General features: G+C 37.8%; 1 pseudogene across 1 annotated transcript; it reads left to right on the top strand.

The window, feature by feature from the left end:
- The first annotated feature begins 9674 nt into the window (after positions 1 to 9674).
- On the top strand, positions 9675 to 12474 carry LOC148998323 (adhesion G protein-coupled receptor A3 pseudogene; annotated as a pseudogene). Its single transcript, XR_016168778.1, has 3 exons — positions 9675 to 9782; positions 11738 to 11938; positions 12115 to 12474. The product of XR_016168778.1 is annotated as an adhesion G protein-coupled receptor A3 pseudogene (transcript).
- The last annotated feature ends 1255 nt before the right edge of the window (positions 12475 to 13729 follow it).

Genomic DNA, 13729 nt, shown 5'->3' with positions numbered 1-13729 from the left:
TTCAGAATTCAAGTTTTAACTCAGAGTTGGTTGAACCTCCTTATTGAAATAGGCCCCTGGACTGTTTTCTACTGTAGACTGATTTATGTAAGTTTGCTGCCTGCCCTTATGCCTGTTTTCAGATTACGAGTTGCCTGGTCTCTATGTTGTGTTTGCTGGATAATGACCCTGATATATTACGACGATTATATTTCATACTCTCTTTACGGTGCTCCCGTTTTGACAGATCTGCTATTGCTTTTACTACTCATTTTTCTTTTCCTCAGGTATCTCTCTCAGTCTCTTTTAAGTCTTTCTTCATATTTTATAGGGTCAGCTTTTATTTTGTCCCTATGGACCTGTGACCGTTCTTTTGTTGTCTTAGGTGGCATCTAAATGAAATCAATTAATATAAAAGTCATAATATAAATATAAAAAGGATTGTAATGTATTATAAAATAATATAAAACGTATTATACAAATCTACTCTTTCAATCCATATGAATTGTACTTTGTAGCGCAAATGTCATTTCCACCACAGAGGGCAGTGTTGTGGAAATGACTGTGGTGGAAATGACATTTCTGTAGTTTTTGTGAAAAAAAAATGGAAGATAGCTTCACTGATTAGCTTTTAATCAATACTTAGCATTTCATGAATGCAAAATACTCTTTATTTACTCTTTACTTTTTTAACACCCTTGAAGGTACAGCATGTTTGGAAATGACATAGAATAAAGGGTGAATAGGTGAGGTTTAAAAGTATGAGGTTTAAAATCAAAATTTCCTTGAGCTTTTGACATATTATAAGAATATCCTGTAAGTTTCAGAACTGAAAACGTCCTTGTTAGTCCAATAAAAGCTTTTATTGACACAGCCTCTAAAAACGACTTGTTTTTAAAAGTGGGGAACTATGACGACAAAGAGGATAAAACACCACCCCCACAGAAGATGATCAACGCCTGCTTCACCACGGCAGGTTTAGCCCCGCCCACCGATTTGCGCATTACACACATAAGTATCATACATGTACATGCTTACCTCGTGATGACAAACTGGATCGCTACCGAGCAATACAGAATATTGTGCAGTGCTTGGTTGTGGAAGACAGTCGCTGCATAAGCTTCCTGTGGATTCCAATAGGACTGCATGGATAAAATTTATTTTTAATGACGGTCCAGCTGATGAGGTAAAACATCGTCGTCTGTTCGCTTCATTTCACTGAGGATTGTTTTGTCAACAAGACTGGATTTGCAGACCGATTAAGAGTAAAGAACGGTGCTGTGCCATCTATATTGGATCTGACAGGAATATTGTGCAACACACGGACTCTGGGTCGAACAATCCGGTTGCCATTTGACAACAAAGGACGTTTTCCCCCACGTACACCGACGGGTGAGTTAAACTCATTTTAATATGCAAAACTGTTATCCACTCACAGCAGTGGGTGTTTACTTCCAAGTCTTCAGTGCAACACGCCCATAAAAACCGACTGTTTTTTAGGTAGGCTCACAACCAGGGTACAAAATAGCCTATTACTTGTTCATTTTGATGTTTTTGAATGCAAAAACCAAGCGAACGTTATAAGTTGACCTCAGACAACAATATAATAACATTATAAAAAGCCAGTTCATGACCCCTTTAAATTGTTTTATTGGTGTCAACAGGCTGAAACAAACTACAGCATCAAACTTCACCTTTAACTTCAGTTATTGTCTTTGCTCTTTAAGTTGTTAATATTAAGTTGTTGTTAGAATGAGTTGAATTTTGAGAATGAATTTTCAAGTGAGAACAGATTTAATAACAGAAAACAAGTGAGATCTGCTTTTATATTTAATTACTTATTATATTTTGGATGTACCAAAGGTTAGTTTTGTGATCCTCTAGTTAAAGGTACAATATATAGAATTTTTCGCCACCAGGGGTCGCCAACCTTATATAATAACAAACAAAGGTGTGTTTATGACGCAAAGCATTAAGCAGAATTATGGATCTTGTCTGCAAGCTGATTTATCTTGTATGGATGAGTGAATACACAACGCATTCTCACCCCAAGGCGTCACCTTTGACCATGCTTCAATATTTGACGTTTTAGGCGCCCTTTAGCGTCACTTACTTGACGCGATCCTACGGCGTCATCTAACTGAAGCTAAAGGAAAGCGTCTGTTAGAGGACGCGGTTAAGTTTAGGTGTGGGGTTTTAGGTAACTGACGCTAAAGGGCGCCTAAAGCGTCAGATATTGAAGCATGTCCAAATGCTTCCCAAGGCGTCAGTTAAGTGACGCCTTGGGGGTGAGAATGGGCTGGAATACACTGCAGTCCCTCCAGGATTTCACGATTTTTTTTGGGATTTTTGCGATCAAAATGACTGATTTTGTGGTGGTAATTTCCAAAAATTTGTGAAAAAATTTGCGATTTATATATAACATTTACCATAATAGTATTCAGTCCTTCCAGAAAAACGAGTTTTTTTGTGATTGTTGCGGGCAAAAATTGATTGATTACGCGGTAAACTACTGGCAGCTGTGGTTACCAGCATCATACCGTAAATTTATGCAATTTTATGTGATGAAATTGCAGGAATTTGCAAAAATTGCGGTTTGATGAAAAAGAGAAAAAAAGTGATTCCCCCAACATCCTGTTCTCACTAGGCTAATGTAAGAGTCATTTCTTATTACTTCCTTTGATAAGCAAGCATACTACATCATAGAAAGTGCTGGGAATATTTAATTTCTCATCTTGTTTTATTTCAGACTGTAACGAGTGTAAATAAGGTGTGGTCCCTTTAAGAGCTGCGCGCTCCCTTTTGAACTCTCTGCAGTGTTATGTGTGAGGGTAATTTCTGTTTGATGCTACTTCTTTTATCTTATGATGTTTATTAAGTAACGATGTGACGGTAGAACGTGTGACAGACAGTTATACGAGTTAGATTTGTGAGATGTCAATCGCCTCCGTTTTTTTTTGTTTTTTTTTTTTTATTATCGAGAAAAGTCAATCGCCTCCGTGAGTCTGTCTGTCGTCGCGTGATTGCGTCACTTCATAACGTTCCCATGGAAACAGGGGGAAATGGCTGATCTTGTGTGAAGCAAACGCAACATTTTTCAACTTTCTGCTAAGATACATGTGACTTTTTTTGCAACGAAAATGCGAGGATTATGAAATTATGCAAACCCCGCATATTTTGTACGGAAATCGGCAATTTATGCGGCGAAAGTGCGGCGTATTTGAAAAAATGCGGCCCCCGCATAAATATGCGGACTTTGGCTGATTTTGCATTGAATTCAGCGATCGCATAATCGCGTTTTTCTGGAGGGACTGACACTGATGTTTTTAACATGACTGTGGTGTGAAGCACGGCAAGATTGCTAATGAGAGACAGATATCAGCGACAAACGCGAGTCCCGCGGATATAAAGGAATAAGGACATTTCATTTTACCGACCTACATATAAGTGCTGAATTACTCAGGTAAGTTTATTAGACGAATGAAACTTGAGGTAAAGCAGTGCTGTTTCACTTGCTCTAACAGTTACACTACTACTAAACAGCAGAGTGTGTTGAAAGTTATAATGTTATTCTGTGTAGGGCTGTGACGGTATGGGATTTTTTCTTACCGCGGTGCAGCAACAAATCTCGTGGTTTGGTGGTCAACCTACAGAAAATAAATAAATCAACCGCGGCCACGTCACACACTTCAGGCGCGATCAAGAACATGTAGCTTATAAGCTGGCGCGCCTAACTCACGGTCATCCGCATCAATACTGAGCACATCTACTTCCTCGGAAGCAGAGAGCTCGTGTATCAGGACCTGATCGTAATCAGAAGAAGCCGCGGCGTGGGCTTCTGCACCACTCACAGGGGCTACAGGATCATCAGACGATGAATGAGAAAGTGCCTCAGCAGTCTCAGGGTGTACTCACACTAGGCACGGTTGCCATGAACCGGGCCTGAGTACGATTGTCCCCCCCTCCCCACTCCCCCTCTGGCCTGCACTCTGACCCTTATTCATCGTCTGGAATCGTTTAAAGCCCTTTGAACAGTTTGCAGTGAAACTTTCTTTTGGACCTTGAACCGTTTGGTTACCAGTAAAGCGCATTATATGGAGAAAAATCCTGGAATGTTTTCATCAGAAACCTTAATTTCTTTTCGACTGAAGAAAGAATGACATGGACATCTTGGATGACATGGGGGTGAGTAAATTATCAGCAAAAGTTTTTCTAAAAGTGAACTATTCCTTTAAATAAGGGTTCACTTGAACTGATTCGAACTGTATTTCTGTGTATTTTTTTTAAAGAGCAAAGACAAGAACTGAATGAAATGGAAGAAGAACTTCGTAACTTTACAATTCAAAGAACAAAAGCCAAAAAGACGCACACATGCACTCGGTGTGGAAAGAGTTTCTCACAGAAAAAAAACCTTAACAAACACATGAGAATTCACACTGGAGGGAAACCGTATACATGCACTCAGTGTGGAAAGAGTTTCACAGATACATACAGTGATATACAACACAATTTTATCACCTGCTGAATTCAGAAGAAATCTCACAAAGTTCTGTGCCTAAAACCCTGATTAAAAACTCTGCTCTCTCAGACTGGGGAATCTGTTCACCAAAATGGTGACAATGATTACTAAAACCAGGACAATTCAACGGTTGTTGTGGTTGTCTTTATTTTGACATATGTGTGCTTGCAACAATCAAGATGAGCATTTGTAAATCCAGCTATATTTGCTTCTTATTAATTAAATCCAGGCAATTGGTTGATGAAAAATTGGTAACACTTTATAATAACTACACGCTAAACAGTTAATTCATCATTCATAAAGCATTAATAGACTTTTTATAAATACAGCGGTAACACTTTACAATAAGGTTCATTTATTAAACATTAGTTAATGTATTAACTAGCATGAACTAACCATGATCAATACATTTGTTACTGTTTTTGTTCATCTTTGTTAACGTTAGTTAATACAAATACAGCTGTTCATTGTTAGTTCATGTAAATTCACAGTGCATTAACTAATGCTCACAAGATTTTAATGAAGTATTAGTTAATGTAGAAATTAACATTAACTAAGAGTGAACAATACTTCTTCAGCATTTGTTAATCTTTGTTAATGTATACTAATGTAGTTAACCAATGAACCTTATTGTAAAGTGTTACCAATACAGCTATAAATGCTTTCTTCTTGATTTAAAAGCATATCTATAATTTGTTTAATAATTGTATTTTAATCCTTTATGAATGATCAATTTATCATTTCTAAATGAAGAATTGCATTTATATAAACCAGTTATTTAAGAGTTTTCAGTGGTTCATAAGATTACTTAGAGCATGTAAGTAAATTAAATGTACATTCATACATCGTATTATTCAGACATATAGTGATGGTTTCTTAGTGTGTTAATAAATGCTGTATTAACATGTTTTTATGCTGTAATTCAGGGTAGTTATAAAGCATTTAGTTGTGGTCAGGTAACTATGTTTGTGAGCTGATCTAAAGTGAGGACTAGTTATGCTTTGTGAAGCATTTATAAAAGAGATTTAAAGGCTGCTAAATATTTCTATGTTCTGTATCACTGTGATGTGTTTGTTACATTTTACTGTTTAGAAGATTAATGCGCCTTTATAAATGCTTTACAAGACATGAATAGTCCTCACTTTAGATGAGCTCACAAAATGACCACTACTAAATGCTTTATAACTACCTGTATGTACTACATTGATCTTATGAATGACTGACAACTCTTAAATAACTGGTTTGTAAATAATGTTATTCATTTAGAAATTATTAATTGATCATTAACAAAGTATGAAAATACGAATATTTAACACATAATAGATCTGCTTTTAAATCAAGAAAAAAGCATTTATAGCTGTATTTATAAACTGCTTATTAATGTCTATTAATGCTTTAAAAATGATGAATTAACTGTTTACTCATGCTAAACAAATGATTAATAGCGTGCAGTTATTATAAAGTCAGGTAAATGTATTATTACAATTCCATAATCAATTGAAAGATAATCAATGCAAACCATAGAACAAAGGAAAATCCCATACCCGACATTATGAAATAGGTTACATGACAACGCATTCTCACCCCAAGGTCACCTTTGACCATGCTTCAATATTTGACGTTTTAGACGCCCTTTAGCGTCACGTACATGGCGCGATCCTACGGCGTCATCTAACTGAAGCTAAAGGAAAGCGTCTGTTAGAGGACGCGGTTAGGTTTAGGTGTGGGGTGGGGGTAGGGTACACGCGATCCTAGGGCGTCATCTAACTGACGCTAAAGGGCGCCTAAAGCGTCAGATATTGAAGCATGTCCAAATGCTTCCCAAGGCGTCAGTTAAGTGACGCCTTGGGGGTGAGAATGGGCTGAACATGAACGCTGAGTCTCGGCGACTTATCATTCACGGGCTGATCTGATACAGAAAAAGCCCTGAGCTCTCGTTGCATTTTCCTTATATAGCCAGACCTCATTTCATATGTAAAACATGAGTTTAGTGGAAATTTACTGTGTTCCCCCTCATTACTTACTGGGGGTAGATGTTGACCATTTGCAAGGGCGGTGGAAAATAGCATTCATCAATTTACACCTTTTGTAGGGCCACATTACTTTGTGTGCCAGTTATTCCTAAACTCTTATTCCCTTTTGTTTTATTTATTTGGAAATATAACATTTCAGCCCATTCTCACCCCCAAGGCGTCACTTAACTGACGCCTTGGGAAGCATTTGGACATGCTTCAATATCTGACGCTTTAGGCGCCCTTTAGCGTCAGTAAGATGACGCCCTAGGATCGCGTGTGCCCTACCCCCACCCCACACCTAAACCTAACCGCGTCCTCTAACTGACGCTCTCCGCCGTAGGATCGCGTCATGTAAGTGACGCTAAAGGGCGCCTAAAACGTCAAATATTGAAGCATGGTCAAAGGTGACGCCTTGGGGTGAGAATGCGTTGAACATTTGTACCATTCGCACATGTATAAAACTTTATGATATTGTTCACAATAAAACTATATATATTCTTGTCTGAGTGTGGGTAATCTCTGCAAGAGTGGGGGATACGGAGAAGGAGTGTGTGTGTGTGTGAGAGGTGTTCAAATTTTAATTTACAAGCAAGGTCCTTATAGGTCTCATAGACCTGTGGTTGATCTCTTCAACCAGTTCTTCCAGTCTTACACCATAATAATAAATAGTTAATATCTATCTAGTAAATCACAAATAACTGAGAAAGTTATGTGGCCTTTTGAATTTAGTTGTGGACAATGTGGTGGCCTTGAAGTCAGTTGATTTAAAGCAGCGTCCCTGTTCGCCACCTCAGTTTGTGACTCTCTTCCTCTTTGGAGAACAAAAAAGGCTTTTGCAGTTGAATCCGTTAGGAGAGGAGCAGATAGGATCTGAATGGATTTGGACACTGAGCCACAGAGGAACATTGAACCTATTTTTCAGGATCAGGTTGCACTTCACTCTGTGTTGAGGGGAAACGTTATCATGTAACACCTGCGCAGGGATCTGTACCGTCATTCAACATCTCACATATTGCAAGGACACGTTATTAAATTTGACTTGCCTCGCGATTTTGCCATGCTTGTGTAATTTTGCTCAGGAATTTAGTGGAATTCAGATGTATTGAGTTGACAAAGAGGCTGTTTAGGGCTCCAACATTGTTTTTGTTTGTTTTTTGATAACATTAGCTGTAAGTGTTTCTCTAATGGGGGAACGTCAGACACATCCCAGTGATCCCATTTCAGTTCTTAAAAAAAAAAAAAAAAAAAAAAGATTGACTCATCAACTTTTTTTCTGATGTCAGGTTTTGTTCAGGAATGCCGAGGTAGTGCGTTTGTGTGTATATTGAATTTAGTCTGTTTGTGGGTGTAATGCACGCCTGGAGGAATGGGCATTGTTGTGGGTGTGCATGCATTGTCTCTAACTGCATTTCCTCTCTCAGCTGGGAGATGTGATGGTGGATATCTCCAGTAATCTGATGCTGGCTGATGAGCGAGTGTTATGGATGGCTCAGAGGGAGGCGCGAGCTTGCTCTCGTATCGTTGAGTGCCTGCAGAGGATTGCCGTTCTCCGAATATTGTAAAAATCTAGCCTGGCAAACGCAAGGACTTCATTTTATCGTATTTGAGGCGTGGTTTACGAATACCCAGAGCCGTATTATTGGGTGCTACGAATGTCTACCTCCCCGTTCTGTGATTGGTTCCCTTTTTCAGGGGGAAATTTGGTTGATGGTATCCAGACTGCCTAGCAGCGTAAATAAGATCGCGCTACTGCAAGGCAGAATGAGGAAACCCAGGCTAGCAAAAATCCTTCCAATTGTTAATTTTAAAAGAATTGTCTCCTAAATCGGCCGCCAATACTGTCTATTACTATTTTATGAATATTTATATTTTATTCGTTTTTATTAATATTTTGAATTACATTTTTATATTTTCAGTTTTCATTTTAATTAGTTTATGTGCTTTAGTAATTGTATTATTTAAAAAAAAATGTATTTAAATAAAATAAAAAGTAATTTGACTAAATAATAACAACAACTCTGTCAATTTAAATATTTAAATAGAAATATTCCTCAGTATTCAGAAGTTCCGTATAACCAGAAGTTCATTTATACAACAGCTCAAATAACACACATTTATTTTAAATTAATATTTTTTTAAACGCTTCAGAATGTAACGGTCACCAGCTGGAGTGCCCTTTTGAGCCAGCAGAGGGCACTCCAGATAAGACTATTATCACTCACAAACTACATTTCCCAGAACTCACTGCCCGGACTCATCATCACTGATCACATTCACCTGTACCTCATTCACTGATTGGATTCACCTGTGTCTCATCCTGTTAGTCTGTCTATATATACCTTGTGTTCACATTCACTGTTGGCGAAGTCTTGTTGTACTGTGTCTGCATTTCTGAGCGGTTTCTGGTTTTTGATTTTGGATTGTTCTTGGATTCTGATTATTCAACAGTGAATGTGAACACAAGGTAGACAGACTAACTGTCAGGATTCAGACTTGGAAACAGAGGTAAGTGATGAACATAAACTTTTCTTTATTTTAAAACAAAGGCAAGTATTCAGGATTTCAGGTGCTTAGAGGTGATCTACGTGGAGGATACGTGGCAGGAAGTAATCCAGGTGAGTAAATACTCTTCTTTAGGAATAACATGAACGATGAGACAGGACAATGGGCTCTATGCACGGCGGTATTTACGGTGAATTAGGGATGCTCGATAACTTCCGCCGATCGTAGAGTCCAATGCAATACCGAGAATTTATATTGAATTTTATACTCCATGGTTATACTAACAAAACGTTAGTCACAAAAACAGATAAAACCCCTCGTTGTGTTTATGCTTCTCTTTAAAATTATATTAAATAAATATAACTATATATAAAATTACATCTAAACGTATGTACGTTTCACTTCAAAGACTGGAGGACAGTAAATTTTGAAGACTCTGCCATAATCCCGTTTTCCTCCGCTTTAATCTCCACAACCGGAAATGGACGAGCATCCTTGCGTCAAATGCGGAATTTATGCGTGCATATAGCCCATTACTTTCCTTTTCTCTCTTTCAGCTCTTCTTCGAGCAGACGGGGTGCAGGAAGGATTCCAGGTGAGTAGATCCTTTTTAGTGCAGTAAATAGGGAACTAACACAGTTCAGTGATTTTTGCCTTTTCTCTTTACAGCGCATCCATTAGGTGAACGAGACTCGGGGCAGATTCCAGGACACAGAGAACGAGAATCATGGAGCAGATCCTGGGAACATCAGAACACAGACAGAGAGGTTAGTCTTTTCAGGTGAGTATAGACGAATCCGGCGAAACTACCGGAAGTAAGCGGGGCGCCATTACTGAGCTGTTGCTGGGTTGCGTTGCGCCATTGCCTCCTATTGTTTTAGTTGCAACTTGCGTCCACTGGAATAAACAGCCTGCGATTTACGACTGTCACTAACGTTACAACGTTGGCCCTTGTATAATGTCGAGTGGGTAAACAGTTTCCGTTATAAATTGTTTCAATGGTGGCAGTAAAATTTCAATTTTGAAGAGAAAACATTGTGAATACCCCGGGTCGACTGCCCCTGTCTGGTGCCGTACGGTTTACAGATTTCCTGGGCGAGTACAAGATGTGGACATTCGCGTATAATAACAATTATTAAATGACATAAGTAAAAAAAAAATAAATAAATATGTGATATAGTGATCAGCAAAATCTCCTCTCTTGCTATTTTTTCTATTCAATTAACATGCTATGGTCATTAAATGGCTTTCCTGAGCTAAATGTAACGTTATGTGACATAATTGTTCTCCCGCTGTTATATTGACCTCTTTCCATGGTTTAAAAACACTAATTGGTCGATATTATGTATACTTTCTAGCTGTAACGTTACCTTACCCTTGCCTGTTGCAATGTGAAAATGAGATAAATAATGGACACAAATGAAAAACATGAATTTGTTTATTTGATTTCATTCATTTATTTATTTATTGTTGCCAAATGGACAGATCTTTTTATAGTTTCCTCGTTAGCAAACGTTAGCCTAGCTAGCTTGCCAAGCTATTTTCATAAATAACGTTAATCTGTAAGATCGTTTGTACCTTCATCTGTGACTGGAGGCCACTGCAGTCACAGATCAAACCAACAAGTCATTCTGCCTGGCTGTAGCTGTCATCGAGGGTGAGTTCGCGTTATCACCGAGGTTTGTTTACATACCGGTGCATATGTCTATATGCCTGTGTAACAGCTCAGTAATGGCGTCGCCACAAGATGGCAGCCTACACAGAACGCTCGTCGGATTAGTCTATACTTTACTATTCAGCTCGCTGGATGACTCGAGGAGAAGCGGAGAGACTGGTTAGGGTCTTTTCCTGTTGGAGGCTTGACAAGGAGTGAACGTGAACTGGGTGCTTTTGTGATGGCTGGGAAAGGCGTGCAGGTGATTAGTAATCTGGGGACAGTGATCGTTGCGTGGTGACTAGGGAGGACTCTGATTGGCTCCTGACACTAACAGGATGAGACACGGGTGAATGCAATCAGTGAATGAGGTACAGGTGAATGTGATCAGTGATGATGAGTCTGGGCAGTGAGTTCTGGGAAATGTAGTTTGTGAGTGATAATGGTCTTATCTGGAGGTCCCTCTGCTGGCTCAAAAGGGCACTCCAGCTGGTGACCGTTACACAGAATGCCTTGCCACTTGCAATTTTCATTGAAAGTTCTGTAAATTAGATTTTGTTTTCTTCTTACAAATTAAGGGTTAAGCCAAAATAATGTCACTGATAACTGACTGACATTAGGTCTTCAACAAATGATTAATAGTATTAAAAATATTCTTACACAAGCATTTCTATGTTGTGCATCATAACAGCAAGTACTTAATGTCTATGTTGAGTTTAAATATTACTTTGGAATTACTGAAAAATAGTGCGATTTCTTACATTACTTCATAAATGGAAAATACAACGCATAATATGTTGGTATATTTAGAGGTGTGTGTTCTTGCAAAACATAAATTAAATTAGAATGGTCCCCTTATTAAAAGCAGCTGAAAAGTTTTTTTTTATTACCTGAAATAAATGTATATATTTTTATATGCTTTCTTTATTTTTTTTCAACAAAATATAGCAAACTATTAACTTTTGTGTCAGTACGATTTTCAATGTTTTTGAAAAGTCTTATGCTCACCTAGGTGAATGGTGGGAGTGTGGTGTGGTAGCCATTCTTTATTGTTGTCTGTTTTAACAGAACTCTCATAACATCGCTCTGGAGGCTCATGCCATCAAGGCCAGCAGCTTCAATGGGATGACCTGCACTATGTTCCAGAAGGTCTCACCGGAGCGCACACCCATGGCCCATTTCTCTCCCAGAGACTCCGACATCAACCCAGAGCGCCAGCTCAGCTTCAAATGCAACGTGACCAGCAACCTGTCAGCATTGGCTCACAAAGTATGCGTTTTTCTCTAGTACTTTTTGTACATCAGTGTGTGTGGAGTATACAGTAGTGTAGATGTTTTGTCACCGCACATAAGTTTCGTCAATCCGAGATCATCAATAAAGCTGTGGAAGCTGGAAAATATCCATCATGTCTTGACAGTAACGTTATTGCATCTCCATGTGTGCAGAACACTATAGTGGAGGCGTCACTACAGCTTCCCCCGTCTCTCTTCTCATCTCTGGGAAGTTCAGGTCAGGCCGAAGAAACTGTTCAGGTCTACAAACTCCACCTGCTAGCCTTCCGCAACGGCAAACTCTTTCCCCCAACGGGAAACTCCACCGTCCTCAGTGATGGCAGCAAGAGGAGGAGCGTGTCCACACATGTGATTCTCACAAAGATTGGTAAGAACACACTTGGTGCTGATCCTACTGCCTTCTTGGGCAAGATCAGACATGCACTCAAACCCACTTCATTTTTGAGGTTATACAATATTTCTACCTGGATAGAAAGCAAAGTAAAGTACAATAGTTTAAAAATGAAGAATTAAAGATACAGAAGAAAGATGCATTTTAGTTGTAACTGTCACCATGAGTAATACAAGTTAAATGTTTGTTTCTAAATCAAACTAATAAAATAACAACTACAGCTACTTTTTTTCCACCCTGGACGAAAGTCACACCTGACTTTAAATTGCTCCAGGTCAAAACTGCATAAGAAATAATAAGTTGCAGCGATGTATAAGTCGCATTTTATCAGTAAATTCAGAAATAATGTAAAATGCCAATGAATAAAAGTGAAACATTAAGTGAAACTGAAACTACCATCATGAGTAAAACGCACCATATATATATATACACTACTGGTCAAAAGTTTTAGATCAGTAAGATTTTTTATGTTTTTAAATGAAGTCTCTTCTGCTCACCAAGGCTGCTTTATTTGATGAAAAAAAATAACAACAGTAATATTGTAAAATATTATATCAATTTAAAATGACTGTTTTCTATTGTAATATATTTTAAAATGTTATTTGAAAGCTGAATTTTCAACATCATTACTGTTGCTGATTACACATCAGTTTCCAGTGTCACGTGATCCTTCAGAAATCATTCTAATATGCTGATTTTATGCTCAAAAAACATAAATTATTATTTTCAATGTTGAAAACAGTCGTGTACCATTTCCCCCCCCCAAAATTCTATGAATAGAAGTTTCAAAAGAACAGCATTTATTTAAAATATAATCTTTTCTAACAGTATAAATGTCTTTACTGTAACTTTTGATCAATTTAACTCATCCTTGATGAATAAAAGTATTTTCTAATTTCTTTCCCCCAAAAATAAATTCTTACTGACCCCAAACTTTTGAATGGCAGTGATTAATGTTACAAAAGCTTTCCATTTCAGAACAATTCTGTTCTTTTGAACTTTCTATTCATCAAATAATCCTGAAATAAAAATGTAAAAAACTGTTTTCAACATGGATAATAATCATAAATGTTTCTTGAGCATCATATTATAATAATTTAGGATCATGTGACACTGAAGACTGAAATAATGATGCTGTAAATTCAGCTTTGATCACAGGAATACATTACACTTCACTATATATTCACATAGAAACCCGCTGTTTTAAATTGTAATTATATTTCACAATATTGCTGGGTTTTTTTTTTTTTTTTTTTTTTTTTAATAATTGCAGCCTTGGTGAGCAGAAGAGACTTCTTTTTAAAACATAAAAAAATCTTACCGATCTAAAACTTTTGACCGGTAGTGTGTGCAGCTATATATATATATATATATATA

This window comes from Pimephales promelas, chromosome 1 (assembly GCF_988280905.1).
Source record: "Pimephales promelas chromosome 1, fPimPro1.hap1.1, whole genome shotgun sequence".
Classification (NCBI taxonomy): domain Eukaryota; kingdom Metazoa; phylum Chordata; class Actinopteri; order Cypriniformes; family Leuciscidae; genus Pimephales; species Pimephales promelas.
The sequence above is the reverse complement of the archived record's forward strand: the minus strand, read 5'-3'. Positions and strand labels throughout refer to the sequence as shown.